The 11,654-nt window shown below is 51.6% G+C and overlaps 1 protein-coding gene and 1 long non-coding RNA gene across 6 annotated transcripts in view; one reads left to right on the top strand and one right to left on the bottom strand.

Annotated features, from left to right (window-relative positions):
• NQO2 (N-ribosyldihydronicotinamide:quinone reductase 2) overlaps positions 1-11,654 on the bottom strand; it is a 33,648-nt gene that overhangs the window by 21,478 nt on the left and 516 nt on the right. For 3 of the 5 annotated variants that reach the window (XM_032462419.1, XM_032462420.1, XM_032462421.1), the window contains exon 1: positions 398-541. The gene's annotated coding sequence lies outside the window, so the exon portion shown is untranslated. Of the gene's footprint in view, positions 1-397; positions 584-4,003; positions 4,998-11,395; positions 11,538-11,654 lie in introns of those variants that run through there. The other 2 variants (XM_032462418.1, XM_032462417.1) reach the window with 2 other exon arrangements.
• LOC116658154 lies at positions 34-1,800 on the top strand. Its single transcript, XR_004313339.1, has 2 exons — positions 34-418; positions 1,343-1,800. It is a non-coding gene; the product is annotated as an uncharacterized LOC116658154 (long non-coding RNA).

The raw sequence follows: 11,654 nt of genomic DNA, 5'->3' as shown, positions 1-11,654 counted from the left end.
TCTCTCTTCCCAAATTGCACCCTTTCCATTTTCCCCGGAACCATAAACAGCCGTGCAGGAAGCTCCTCTTTCTACATTTCTTTGGCTGACATTCTCAGAGACTAACGCTACAGGGGCTGAGTTGCAGGTCCTGGCACAGACTGCATGGGACCCTGGGCAGAGGCCGCGCCGGACGGGTCACCGCGCGGCCCACTCGCTGACCCCCGGCTGCCCGCTTCCCGACGTCCAGGCTGAGGGCAGCGGCGGGCCTGCGACCGCTTGGCCCCCACCGCCATGTGGCAGGGCTCGGAGGAGGAGTCGTCGTCGTCTCGGCCACACGCAGGGAGCGGGAGCCCGCGGAGACCCTCGCCCCGGGAAGGGTCCCCAGGCCCGGGCCCCGGCTGGCGCGGACACTCACCTCGGCCGGCGCACGCCCGGGGTGAGCAGCAGGACGTGGGCACGCCTCCGGGAAGACGCTGCGCGTCCACGCCACGTTCTGGCCGCGCAGGCTGCGAACTCGCCGACACTGGCGGGCGGGCGGGCGCAGGGCGGCGGGCACGCTCTGCGGGGATGGGCGCGGGGGCTCGGGCAGCGCGCACGCCCCGCCCCGCCCCGCCCCCGAGCGCCGCCTCGGCCCCGCCCCTAGGCGACCCTCACCAACTCCCCGCCCACGCCCCGCCCCCGACCTGTTCGGACCTCACCCCGCATTCGGCGCCCCGCCCCATGTCCCCTCCCCGACCTGTCCCCGCCCCTCGTGTCCAAGCAGGACCGCGGGGCTCCGCGCCGAGGCCGCTGGCGGGAACCGCGCGCGGGGAAGAGGCGGCGCCCTCCTGCCGGGGCCTCCCGCCTCCTCCCGCCCCAGGCGGGTATCCAGGGTAAAAAGGGAAAGTCCCTGGCATGAGCGCGATCAAAGGGAATGAACTAGTCATACACCGAGCAGCCTGTGCAAACGTCCAGAGAATTACGCTGAGCGGAGAACGCCAATTCCAGAGGCTCCCTACTGTACGACTCCGTTTGTGGAATATTCTTGAAATGACAAATTCTAGAAACGGAGAACAGATTACTGGTTGCCAGGGTTTGGGGCTGGAGGGAGTGTGATTATAAGAGCGCATGGCGGGACCCCGTGGTGATGGAAACGTTCAGTATCTGAAAGCATCAGTGACTCTCCTGGGGGTGACGTTGTCCTGCAGTTTGGCCGGATGTTTTCCTTGGGGAAGCTGGATAGGGGGCACACGGGATGCACGTTCAAGGTCAAGGCTATCCCGCAGAAGGCAGAGGGGTACTGAGCCAGAGCCTGCGGATGTGTCGGGGAGGGGTGCTGGTGAGCTGTTCAGGCTAATTGTCTCTTTTTCCCTTTTTCCAGCAGTTTCTGGGTTGTACCACCTCATCTGGCAGCCCACCTACCGTTGTGACCCACAGTCTCCCCAGGTCTATGCCTGATTCCCGTGTCCTGGGATGGCCCCATGGAGCAGCAGGAAGGCTTCCCTCGCGTTCACGATGTAGTGAGAACCACCCCAGCTGCAGTTTGCACGCCAGAGCTGGGATGGTCTGTCTGCTGCTTTCCTCGGGTTCAGGAGTGAGGGCGTGGCCTCTCTGACACGCTCTCGTGCCAGCAGTGGACAGGCCACCTTGTCTTGTGAGCTCGGAAAGTCGTTTTCATTTTAGAATGACCTCTGTCAGAGGGAAAAGTGCTAACGGTATTTCCGAATGTACTAGAATGTCCTCAAAGATGAAATTTGGGGTTGTTTTTCCCCCTTTCTTGTGAGACTCACTGCGATGATGCCCTCAGATTATTACAGAAAATAAATGAGTCAAACTGGGGCAGGTGGGTGCAGGCGCCCTGGAATAATTGAAGGTAGACTTCCTTACAGGGAGGGCAAGTGAGGCTACTGTCCAGTGGGAGGGGAGTGTTCGCGTCTTTGTGCAGCGAAGACATGTAAGGAAAACAGCCAGACCCCCGGGGGGGTAGACCCCGCGGGAGGACCGGGGCACTGTGGAATACCCGCCTGGGAGCCGTCTAGCCCTTGGTGTGGGAGGGATGAGCTGAGCTCCAAAGGAGGCCAGGATGTGGCGTCATCTCGGAAAACCAGCAGGCGCATGGAGGCCCGGCACCTGCGCTGTGACCCTGCGCCTCTGCGATGCCACAGCACCGTCTTGTGGCCGCGGAGGCATCGCAGACGGGTACTGAGCACGGTCTCCCTGGGGAAGGGAAGCTGGCCTGCGGTCATTCTCCCGGCCTCCTCCATAGCGAAAGCGCCAGGGGCTGATTCAATAGGAGCCCATTCGAAAAAGGGAGATAACAGAACTTCCTGCCAAACTGGCACTGGGGGTTGAGCATTTACTGCAAACGAGTAAGTCGTAACCGTGTGTTTACCCTGAGTCTAACAAGGAAGAGGTGCTATTAAAACGAGATAAATCGAGCTAGCATCGACAGTGAACATCACCTCCGGGGGTTCCCAGAGTACCCGTTTTCACTTAATCCCGTGCTGTGAAGAAACGCAAGGGTGTCACGCGCATCTCAGTCTTCAGATTTCAGCCACTGCTGCGGATTCTGGGACACCTTTCTGGATTGCGCCAGCCAGACATCTTGCTGCTGCTACTTGTTCTTGCCCCTTAGAGCACGTATCACATCAAATTTCATTTGTTTGCATGTATGTATTTTAAAAAACCAGCTCAGTTCACTCTTTGCCCTGAATCAGGAAAAACTGACTTACTTTGCTCCTGAGTTTCTCCTGCATGTCTCCTTTACTCCTCAGACACTTCACTTCTGACCACCTGGTCACCAAATGTGTGGGATGTGGGAGGTCTTCCCACACCAAGCAATTCTCCAGCACACCAGCTTGGCGTCCTGCAGTAACTCAATGCTAACACTCTGCTCCTGGAGACAGCCCCACAAGGCTGCTCCCTTGTCCCACAGGTGCCAGTCCCCAGTCCCTAGGTTACCTACAACTTCTGTCCGACTTGGCTACAAATCAGATGTCCCCACGACCCTCTCCTCAGGTGTGATCAATCTGCTAGAGCAGCTCCCAGAACCCAGGGAAACACTCACGTTTACCAGTTCACTAAAGGATGTGGTTAAGGACACAGATGGAAGGATACTTGGGTGAGGTCTGGGAGGGTCCTGCTTGCAGGAGCTTCCGTCCCCATGGAGCTGGGGTGTGTCACCCTCCCCTTGTGGATGTGTTCACCCCCCCGAAACTCTCCAAACCTCGTACTGTTGGGATTTTACGGAGCTTCCTCACATGGGCGTGATCAGTTATTAATTCCATTTTTCAGCCCCTCTCCCTTCTCAAGGGAAGGGGGTGGGGCTGAAGAGTCCAAGCTGCTGATCACGGCTGGGTTTTCCCGGTGACCAGCCCTCACCCAGGAGCCACCCCAAGTCACCTCATTAGAACAAAGGACACTCCTGTCCCCCAGGAAATTACAAGAGTTTCAGGAGTCCTGTGTCAGGAGCCAGGGTGAAAGACCAAACATGAGACAAAGCTGCCCCCGGGGTTCTTACCATTCAGGCACTGCAGGGGTTCCAGGAGGCCTGTGCCAGCAGCCAGCGGCCAAGACCAGTTTACATTTTTCCGTTATCTCACGATGTCTACCTGGCACCTTCAGAAGAGGAACTGTGTCTCCATCATCGTATCATCAGACCTTACTGTGGCTCCTGGCCTACAGTAGGTGCTCGATAAAAGTTTGTGGTATGAATGAAATAATTCATTCCACCAGCTGGTGCGTCACGGTCGCCACTTCATGAATGCTCAGTGGTTCGTGAAATAAAGTTATTAAAGCTGTTGTGCAAACATCAAGTTAGCCGAAGTTAATGCTGTGGATGACCCAGGGACTTTGCCCATCGTGTTGCCTAGATGACCCACAGGATGAGCACTCCCTGGGCCTGGCGCAGGTGGAGGTGGGGTGGCCCTGGAAGTGTGTGCCTCAGGTGGGAGGTGGGGAGGGGAGGGTAAGGCGGCGGAGGGACCGGGTGTGGAGCCCCTCCCCCAACCCCGCCATGTCCAGGGGCTCAGCGAACACTCACCTTTCCTTTGAGGGGCTCAGGTTCTCTGTCTCCGGTGGATGGGTGCCTAGAACGGGCTGGGACTTCTTGCTTTCACTTAAAAACAAGTAAAGTGTTCTGACTACTCTCCCCAAGCAGGAATAATGAAAATGTATATCTCATCTCCCTTTTTGCTTTTGTTCTGTGGTATCTGTAAAAATTAACATGCGAACTCAGTTAAATAGGTTTGGGAGACCAGCAGGGGGAGCTCTCACCCCTGTGACGACAGCGGAGCTTAACAGAAGAAAGATTCTTCTTTCCCACAAGGACTTGGCCAGTGGAAAGCCAGGGACTGTCTGCTAAGCCAGCTCACGTCCTGTCCCGTCTATAAAAGCTTCTTCTTCCCTGCAGGACGGGGACTTGCCTGTGTCTCCCAGTGGTTGAGATTCTCTGCTGATCCTGAATAAACCGTCTTTGCTGGAGGATGCCTGGTGGTCCTTTTGCTTCAGATAAACATATCCAAGACTGCATTTTGGAATCAACCCTCCTGCCCTTTGTGGGAAATCCAGGGCGTTTTCAAGGGTGTCCCACTGCCCAGACACTGAGCAGCACTAACCCTCCTGGGCCTCCAAGGCCACCGCCCTGTGAACGTTCAAGTCCAGTTCCCACCGCTGGAGGGCTGCTGCTCCTGGCTGCGCGTCTGGCTGAGGCGGGCCTGCACGGCAGAGCCTGCCTCACCACCGTGTCCCTTTGTTTGCTTGTTTAGTTTTAGTGCTGCGGGGCCCCGTCAGAGCTGCTCTGGTCAAGGCATTAGGTCGCTCTAACTCAGCATCTGAGGAGGCAGTTCTGTGAGCTCCTCATGCAAATCCATGCAGTTCCCTTCAGCAAGGCCTGGAACCTTGGAGCAGGGCTGCCCAGAGCCAGCTGTCCCCCTGGTGCACCCCTATGCCCGATGAGTTCTGGTCATTTTGCTCTTCACTGAATTTTGAAATGGATCACCCAAAGGATTCCAGACCAGATGAGAAAATGAGCTTCCCTAGATGAGAAGAAAGAAAGAAAGGAAAGGAAGAGAGAGAGAGAGAAACTTCTATTCAGTTATTTAGCTATTTCTTGAAATCTTATAATCAGGAAACATTTAAAAAATCTCCGGAGTAACAAGATTCTGTTAATTTAACTCGGATTTTAAATGAGAGTGTAACTGCAAAATAATGAACTGAATAAAATAACTGAAAAAAGTAAAATAACTGAAACCCAAATTCTGAAGAACACCTTCCAGGATTTAGGTGATTCACAGCTTAGATGAACCGCCCCTGAGTCTCTCAGTGCCTCTGCCCATGGGCACCCATCTTTCAGGTGCTGGGTTACCGTGTGCGGCTGGAATAAAACACAAATTCCTCAGAATGGCCTCAGGGCCCTTCACAGTCCAGCCCGCTTGACCAGTTCTAGCCTGCTCAGCCCCTCCCCCGCCCCCCACCACTCCCAGCCCACACCCCCCACCCGCCCTCAGAGCCCCCTCCTGCGAGCCCCTCACACGCAGGGACTCTGCTTAGTTTGCTCTTCCTCCCCTCCCCACCCGGAAGACCACTCCTCCCTGCACACCCAGGTCAGCTGGCACCCCTGTGGGTCATCCCGCCGTGCAGCCAGCTCCGGCTTGCCCCCATCGTGCTGCGCACGCCCATCAGAGCCACCACCCACTACGCGGAAACACTTTCTCTTTCTATCCATCTGAATGGCTAGGAGAGAATGGACCATGTTTCATTCCATTTACTTCTCAACTTCTTTGGGAACTGATACTATACTCAGGACAATAATTGTCTAATAAATGGGGTTTGGGGTTTTCCAGCTCTGCTATCTAGCGGGGCTTCAAGTGTATGAAGATGTCGGGGGAGGGTTTATGAAGTCCAAGCACCTGGATGTGAAAGGTGGTTACGCGTTTAAAAAAAAAAAGGAAGTCACTTTTTCTCATATTAAAAAGTGGGGGACAAAACTATCAATAGGGCAGGAGACAAAGCCTGGTTTCATCTCTCGTCCTTCACCCTCAGAGCGGATTATCTTAATTGTGGGCGTGGAAGTGGTAGACCCATGATGGGTCGTCCCAAGAACTCCAGCAGGATGGGGCAGAAAGGTCTTTGTGTTTTGTGAGTCAGTCGGTCCACGCCATACTGAAAAATGCACATGGAACACAATCGTGCTAATGGCACAAAAGTCGCAGTGAGAGGCCCACAGTGAGGAGGGAGCAGCCGTCTGTTCCTGTTGCGCTGGAGCCGACGCGTCAGCAGAACAGAACGCACTCACCCAGGCAGCTGGTCGGCTGCTGCTCTTGGGCCTGGTGGGGGGGGGGGGGGGGCTCCAACAGCAAAGCCGCCTTGTGATGAGGGAGCTGGTGTGGGCTGCGATGTGCTTCTTGAATGTGTTTTTGCCGAAATATTATTTTCATCATTTGAAAGAAGGATTATTTTCAAAGATAAAATACAGTGAAAGAAAATATTTACTTGTAACAGTCCCAAATTCATAAATTAAAAAGAGCTGTGTAGAACCCATGGTCAAGATCTTTTGTTCGTCTCTGTGTCCAAGTTACTGACTGTAAACACCTAAAAGGCTCTGTTTACTTTTATTTTACATCGAGTGCTGAAGTCCTTTGAAGCTGAAATCCAAACGGTTCCCCGTTCAAGGATGTCTGGCGAAAGAAAATGCCATTCTATTGCTGAGTGAGGGCCAGGGTTCTGTCCGGGTTAGCAGCAGGGATCAATTAGCTGGGATCAGAAAGATAAAGACATTCTTGGGAGTGACTTTTTGTTGACATCATTGCTATATTGAAGCGAATTTTCTAAGCATCAGACACTAGTGAATCACCAAGCCATACTGCGCCACAGCTGTGTGTGTCCTTCTACAGACTGAGGCACTCTTCACCCACCAGTGACCCCTCCGGCTCAGCTTCCAAGACAACCGTCCTGGGTCATCCTGTGAGTGAAGGGCCAAACATTGAGAAGCCTTGAGGTAAATGAAGATGCAGGTAAAACCCAGGATTTCATTGGTTCATCCCACTTGCCTTTCCCGCTCCATGACCTGTGGTCCACAGGGAGGGACCCTCTCCATCAGGGAATGAATGCCAGTGGTATAGCTAGTGAATGAGCATAGGAATGAGGAAGAGAGGATAAAAAATACAGAAGAGCTCCAAGTGACCGGGAAATGATAACCTTTAGATCCTCAGTCATGAGGCTCTGGAGGCTGACTGGCCAGGGGTCTTCATTGAAGAAGACCAGCAGCCTCTGCCCGCTGTGAGCCCGGGGCTGGGGGACGGGGCGCTGTGAGCACTTCTAGCACCACCACACCGGGCTGGGGCTGCACGCTGGCCCGGAGACAACTGAAACCCCAGGCCTTCGTGGTCAGGTACTTCTTCAGCTGAGTACTCACATCATTTATTTTTAAGTATCTGATTACTTTTCGTTTTGATTCTGTTCTTCATCATAAGCCTGTTAGGATATTAAGTTATGAAAATACGGTAAATATGCACTCAAGTCTATGCTAAGTGAAATCTTTCTCGGAGGATTCTGAGCCCAGAACTGTTAGCCTGCATAACTTGGAAGCAGCCCTCCAGCCTAATTTGAATCCAGGCAGGATGACAGAGAACACTGGCCTACAGAACCTCTGGCCTAGGCCCCCCGCCAAGTGAAGCTGCTGGAAAAAGCAGGCGCCTGAGGAAGGACTTGTTCCCGCCCCCTTTTTTTTTCAGTGGCAGGCGCTGCGGGGTGAGCCGAGGACCCCGTGCACGCTAAGCGCGCGCTCCGCCCCGAGCTGCACCCTCCCCCGGAACGGCCTGCTCCGTGTGGAGCCGTGCTGGCTTCCTGTACACACCCTCTCATTTTGCAGGTATTGAAGCACTAAAATGTAGGCAGGCTGAGGAACTTACTCTATCGGAGGTATCAGCCAACGCGCTCAAACAAGAGAAAGCGTGAGAGACATGAAAACTGGAGGAAGAAATACAGCTATCTCTATCTGCAGGTGACATAATACAGCTGTAGGACACAAGGACCCAAAGAATCAGTGAAAGAAAACTGACACGAATAGTAAGAAAACTCAGTGAGGTAGCAAGTGATAAAGTTAACACATGGAAACAATCCTCTCATATACAACAGGAGCCAGCTGGAAAACATAAAGGGAGAAAAATGCTTCTGCATAAAATCAACAGAAAAATAAAATAACTAGGAATAAGCTAAACAAGAAATGTGCAAGTCCTCTATGAAGGAAACTTTAAAACACTCCTGAAAAAGAAAAACAAGTATTTGGGCAAACAGGAAGATCCAGAATGTTCCTGGCTATGTAGGGGAGGGTAAAACTTACCTTCTCCCCTTCTAGGTTCTTTTTGCTCGTCTCATAATTGAATTGACATACGACAGAGTAAGACGAGAAAAACAAACTTAGCTTCTGTTTGTTGTTGTTGGTGGTGGTGGGGTGGTTTGTTTTGTTCTGTGGGGAGAGGAGGTAATCAGGTTTATCTACTTACTTTTAAATGGCAGTACTGGGGATTAAACCCAGGACCTTGTGTGCTAAGCATGTACTTGACCACTCAGCTAAGCCCTCCCCACTAGATTTAGCTTTTTATGTATGGGAGTCCATGAAAATACACGACCCAAAGGCAGCCAGGCAACTGAGACTTACCAGCCTCCCAGAGCCGAGGGCTCAGGATGGAGCTGGGGCTTCCCAGGGGGGAGGGCCTTTTGCAGGAAGATAAGAGCAGGGGTTTGGTAATCAGATGTCTGCCCTGCCCTGCAGGTAAGTCTTTCAGGTAAAAAGTTATCTCTGTTTATAGCTCTCTTTCTGGGCCAGGCCCCCTATCTAAATTCTTTTAGGCAGCTAAGGGAGAGGTAAAGGTCTTCCTGAGTCTGCTGGGTCTTGGCTGCCTTCTGCTCAAAGAAATTCACACGCCAAAGGGGCTCATTTTGGGGTGGCCTGTCCTGCTTTTCTCCAGGCGGGACAACTAAATCAGTAAACGACATTCATTTACCGCAAGGTAAATTCAGTATGACTCTAACAAATACACCAACACTTTCTTTTTCTTTCTTTTAGAGTTAGACAGGCTGACTCTCAAGTTTACCTGGGAAAATAAAGAAGCAAGGACAGCCAGGAAAATCCTGAAACAGGGGAGTGATGAGGGGGACTGGCCCCATCAAGTAGCAAACCATATCATGGAAGCTCTGTGGTTGAAAGAGTGACCAGTGGGGCTAAATACAGTGTCCAGAGACAGACCAGACCCCAGGGCATGCAGCTACTCGCTATGTAGTAAAAGTGCCTGTCAGATCATCAGAGAAAATCACAGACTTCTTAACAAAAGGAGCTGGAACAGCTGGAAAGCCATCTGAAGGAGTTAAAATTGGATCTACATTTCTCGAACAGCAGGGTAAACTCTAACTGGATCAGCAGTCTAAATGTAAAAAGTAAAGCCATACAAATACTGGAAGAAAACACTGGTGAACTGTATAACTCAGAGAAAGGCCTTCTAACTATGATGCAAAAATCTATCAGTCATAAAGGAAAAATCGTTCAATTTGACTACATAAAAAAATGTATGCCAAAAGCACCAGAAGCAGTCCCAGAAAACATCAGATGAGAAGCTGGGAGAAACTATTTGTGCCATAGCTCATAAAGGACTAATTATGCTAATATATACAGAGCATGTAAGAACCGAAAAGAAAGACCAAGCGATTTTTACAATGAACAAAAGTCATGAACAATTCACAGGATGGGGGGAATAAAACAGGAAGAGGCAATGGCTTTTAAACCTAAGAAAAGATGTTCAGACTCACTCATGATAAAGCAAATGCTAATTAGGGTACGGGAGACAGTGTTTCTCACCTGTCACCTGGTAAAAATCCAAAGAAAAAGCCAAGCACAGCTGTCAGCGCGGCCGCGAAGCGGCCCTCGGGCACAGCGGGGGAGGGGGCCAAGCGGCACCACTCCTGAGAGGGGTCTGACAGCACCCAAAGTACGTCTGTATTTACCTTCTGATCTAGCAACCCTGCTTCTAAGAATCATAGAAAACAATCATCACACCAAGCTCTTGCTACCAAAAGTGCGTCTGTGGGCCAGCAGCCTCAGCTTCCCGGGCGCTTGTTAGAAACGCAGGCTCTCAGGGGCTGCTGAGTCGGAATCTGCATTCTGACAGCACCCTCAGGTCGCTGGCATGGCATTAAACTCTGAGAAGCCCAGCACTGGGCTGTTTATGACAGCATTGTTTGTAATTAGTTAAGATGGTTGCCATCAGTGGCAGTCAGTGGAACACGGAGCAGCCAGAGAAAGAACAAGGATGATTTCTGTGTGCCAGATTAAAGAAATCTCCAAAATTTAGTGTTAGGTGGAAAAAAGAAAGTAGCAGAACTATCGACAGACAGCAGGTGGACAGATTGAGTGCTGCTCTTTTGGTAAGAACAGAGTTGAAATTAGAATGAATACACATAAAACACACAAAAATATATAAGATATACGTTAACATATAAAATATATGTAATATCTCACACACACAAACACACACACACACTGAAGCAACAATCAAACCAAAAGAGTTTACTGGGGATCAAAGGATTGCAATTTGGGGCACACAGATTTGGGTGGCAACCCAGCATCCCACTAGGGAGTAAGAGAGGCCAGGGGCTGGAAAGGCAGGAGGCAGGGCTGCCGTACAGAGGATTATAACTGGAGCTGGAGGCAGGAGCTAGTCTTGGTGATTGACCGCCAAGGCCATCACTAGAAGGAGGGGAAAGTCCATTACTGTGGCAAGTTGCAGGTGTTTTTGCAAAGTCCTTGGCATATTTGCAGGTTTGGCCCAGTTCAAAAGTTCGTGGTTCCACCTGGTGAGGAAGTGCATAAGGTCCACCTCTCTAATGGCTTTCCAGCTCCATTTTAAAGCCCCTTGACATAAGTGACTCAATTTTATTTATCACTTCATAGTATGTTCATGTTGCTTACTTCTGCAAAAAGATAAGCAGCAATGATAAAGCCGAGCTAATCAAACTGAGGTGAAAAGGACTGGAGAGGACAAGGGTGGAAGGGAGAAATCCCCAAACATTCCTCCATGTGTCCCTACTCCAAAAATAAAGTCAAAGCAGCCACACCTTGGGGAGGAGGGATGGCGGGCTCTGCTGCTGGCACCGACTGAGTGGGGAGAGGGGCCAGGCCAGCCCTCCTACAACAAAGAATTACCCGGCTCAGAGGTCACAGGTGTAGATGCAGAGAACCCCTGGCTTATAGTAAGGACAGAGGAGGCACTAAACAATTTGACGTTTCTGAAATTGAACTTGGTATTTTTAATACAAAGCTAGCATTTCCCTGCCAACTAAAAACCGGCACTTGCCACCTGCTTCTACAAGGGCTGGATCCCACTGGCACTTGCCGGCTGCCTCTGCTTGGATTAAATCATGAGCCACTGCAGCCACTGACCTTCAACACTCCCTGAAAGGAGTTCAGGGTGGAGATCAGGAACGAGGCGCTCTGTGCTCTGGGAAAACTGGCAGCACAGGCCTTCAGACAGGCAGTTTTGGGAGAAGACTTTATGAGCCCAGATTCTTGCGTCTCTTCATATCTAGAAAAGCACTGAAACTGTTAACAGTGACACCAGCATCTCGTGACTAGCAACAAGCCTCTGCCTGAACTGTGCTTGACTGAACGTAACCCCTGCCCTCCCTAAAATCAGACACAC

Source organism: Camelus ferus, chromosome 20 (assembly GCF_009834535.1).
Source record: "Camelus ferus isolate YT-003-E chromosome 20, BCGSAC_Cfer_1.0, whole genome shotgun sequence".
Taxonomy (NCBI): Eukaryota; Metazoa; Chordata; class Mammalia; order Artiodactyla; family Camelidae; genus Camelus; species Camelus ferus.
The sequence above is the reverse complement of the archived record's forward strand: the minus strand, read 5'-3'. Positions and strand labels throughout refer to the sequence as shown.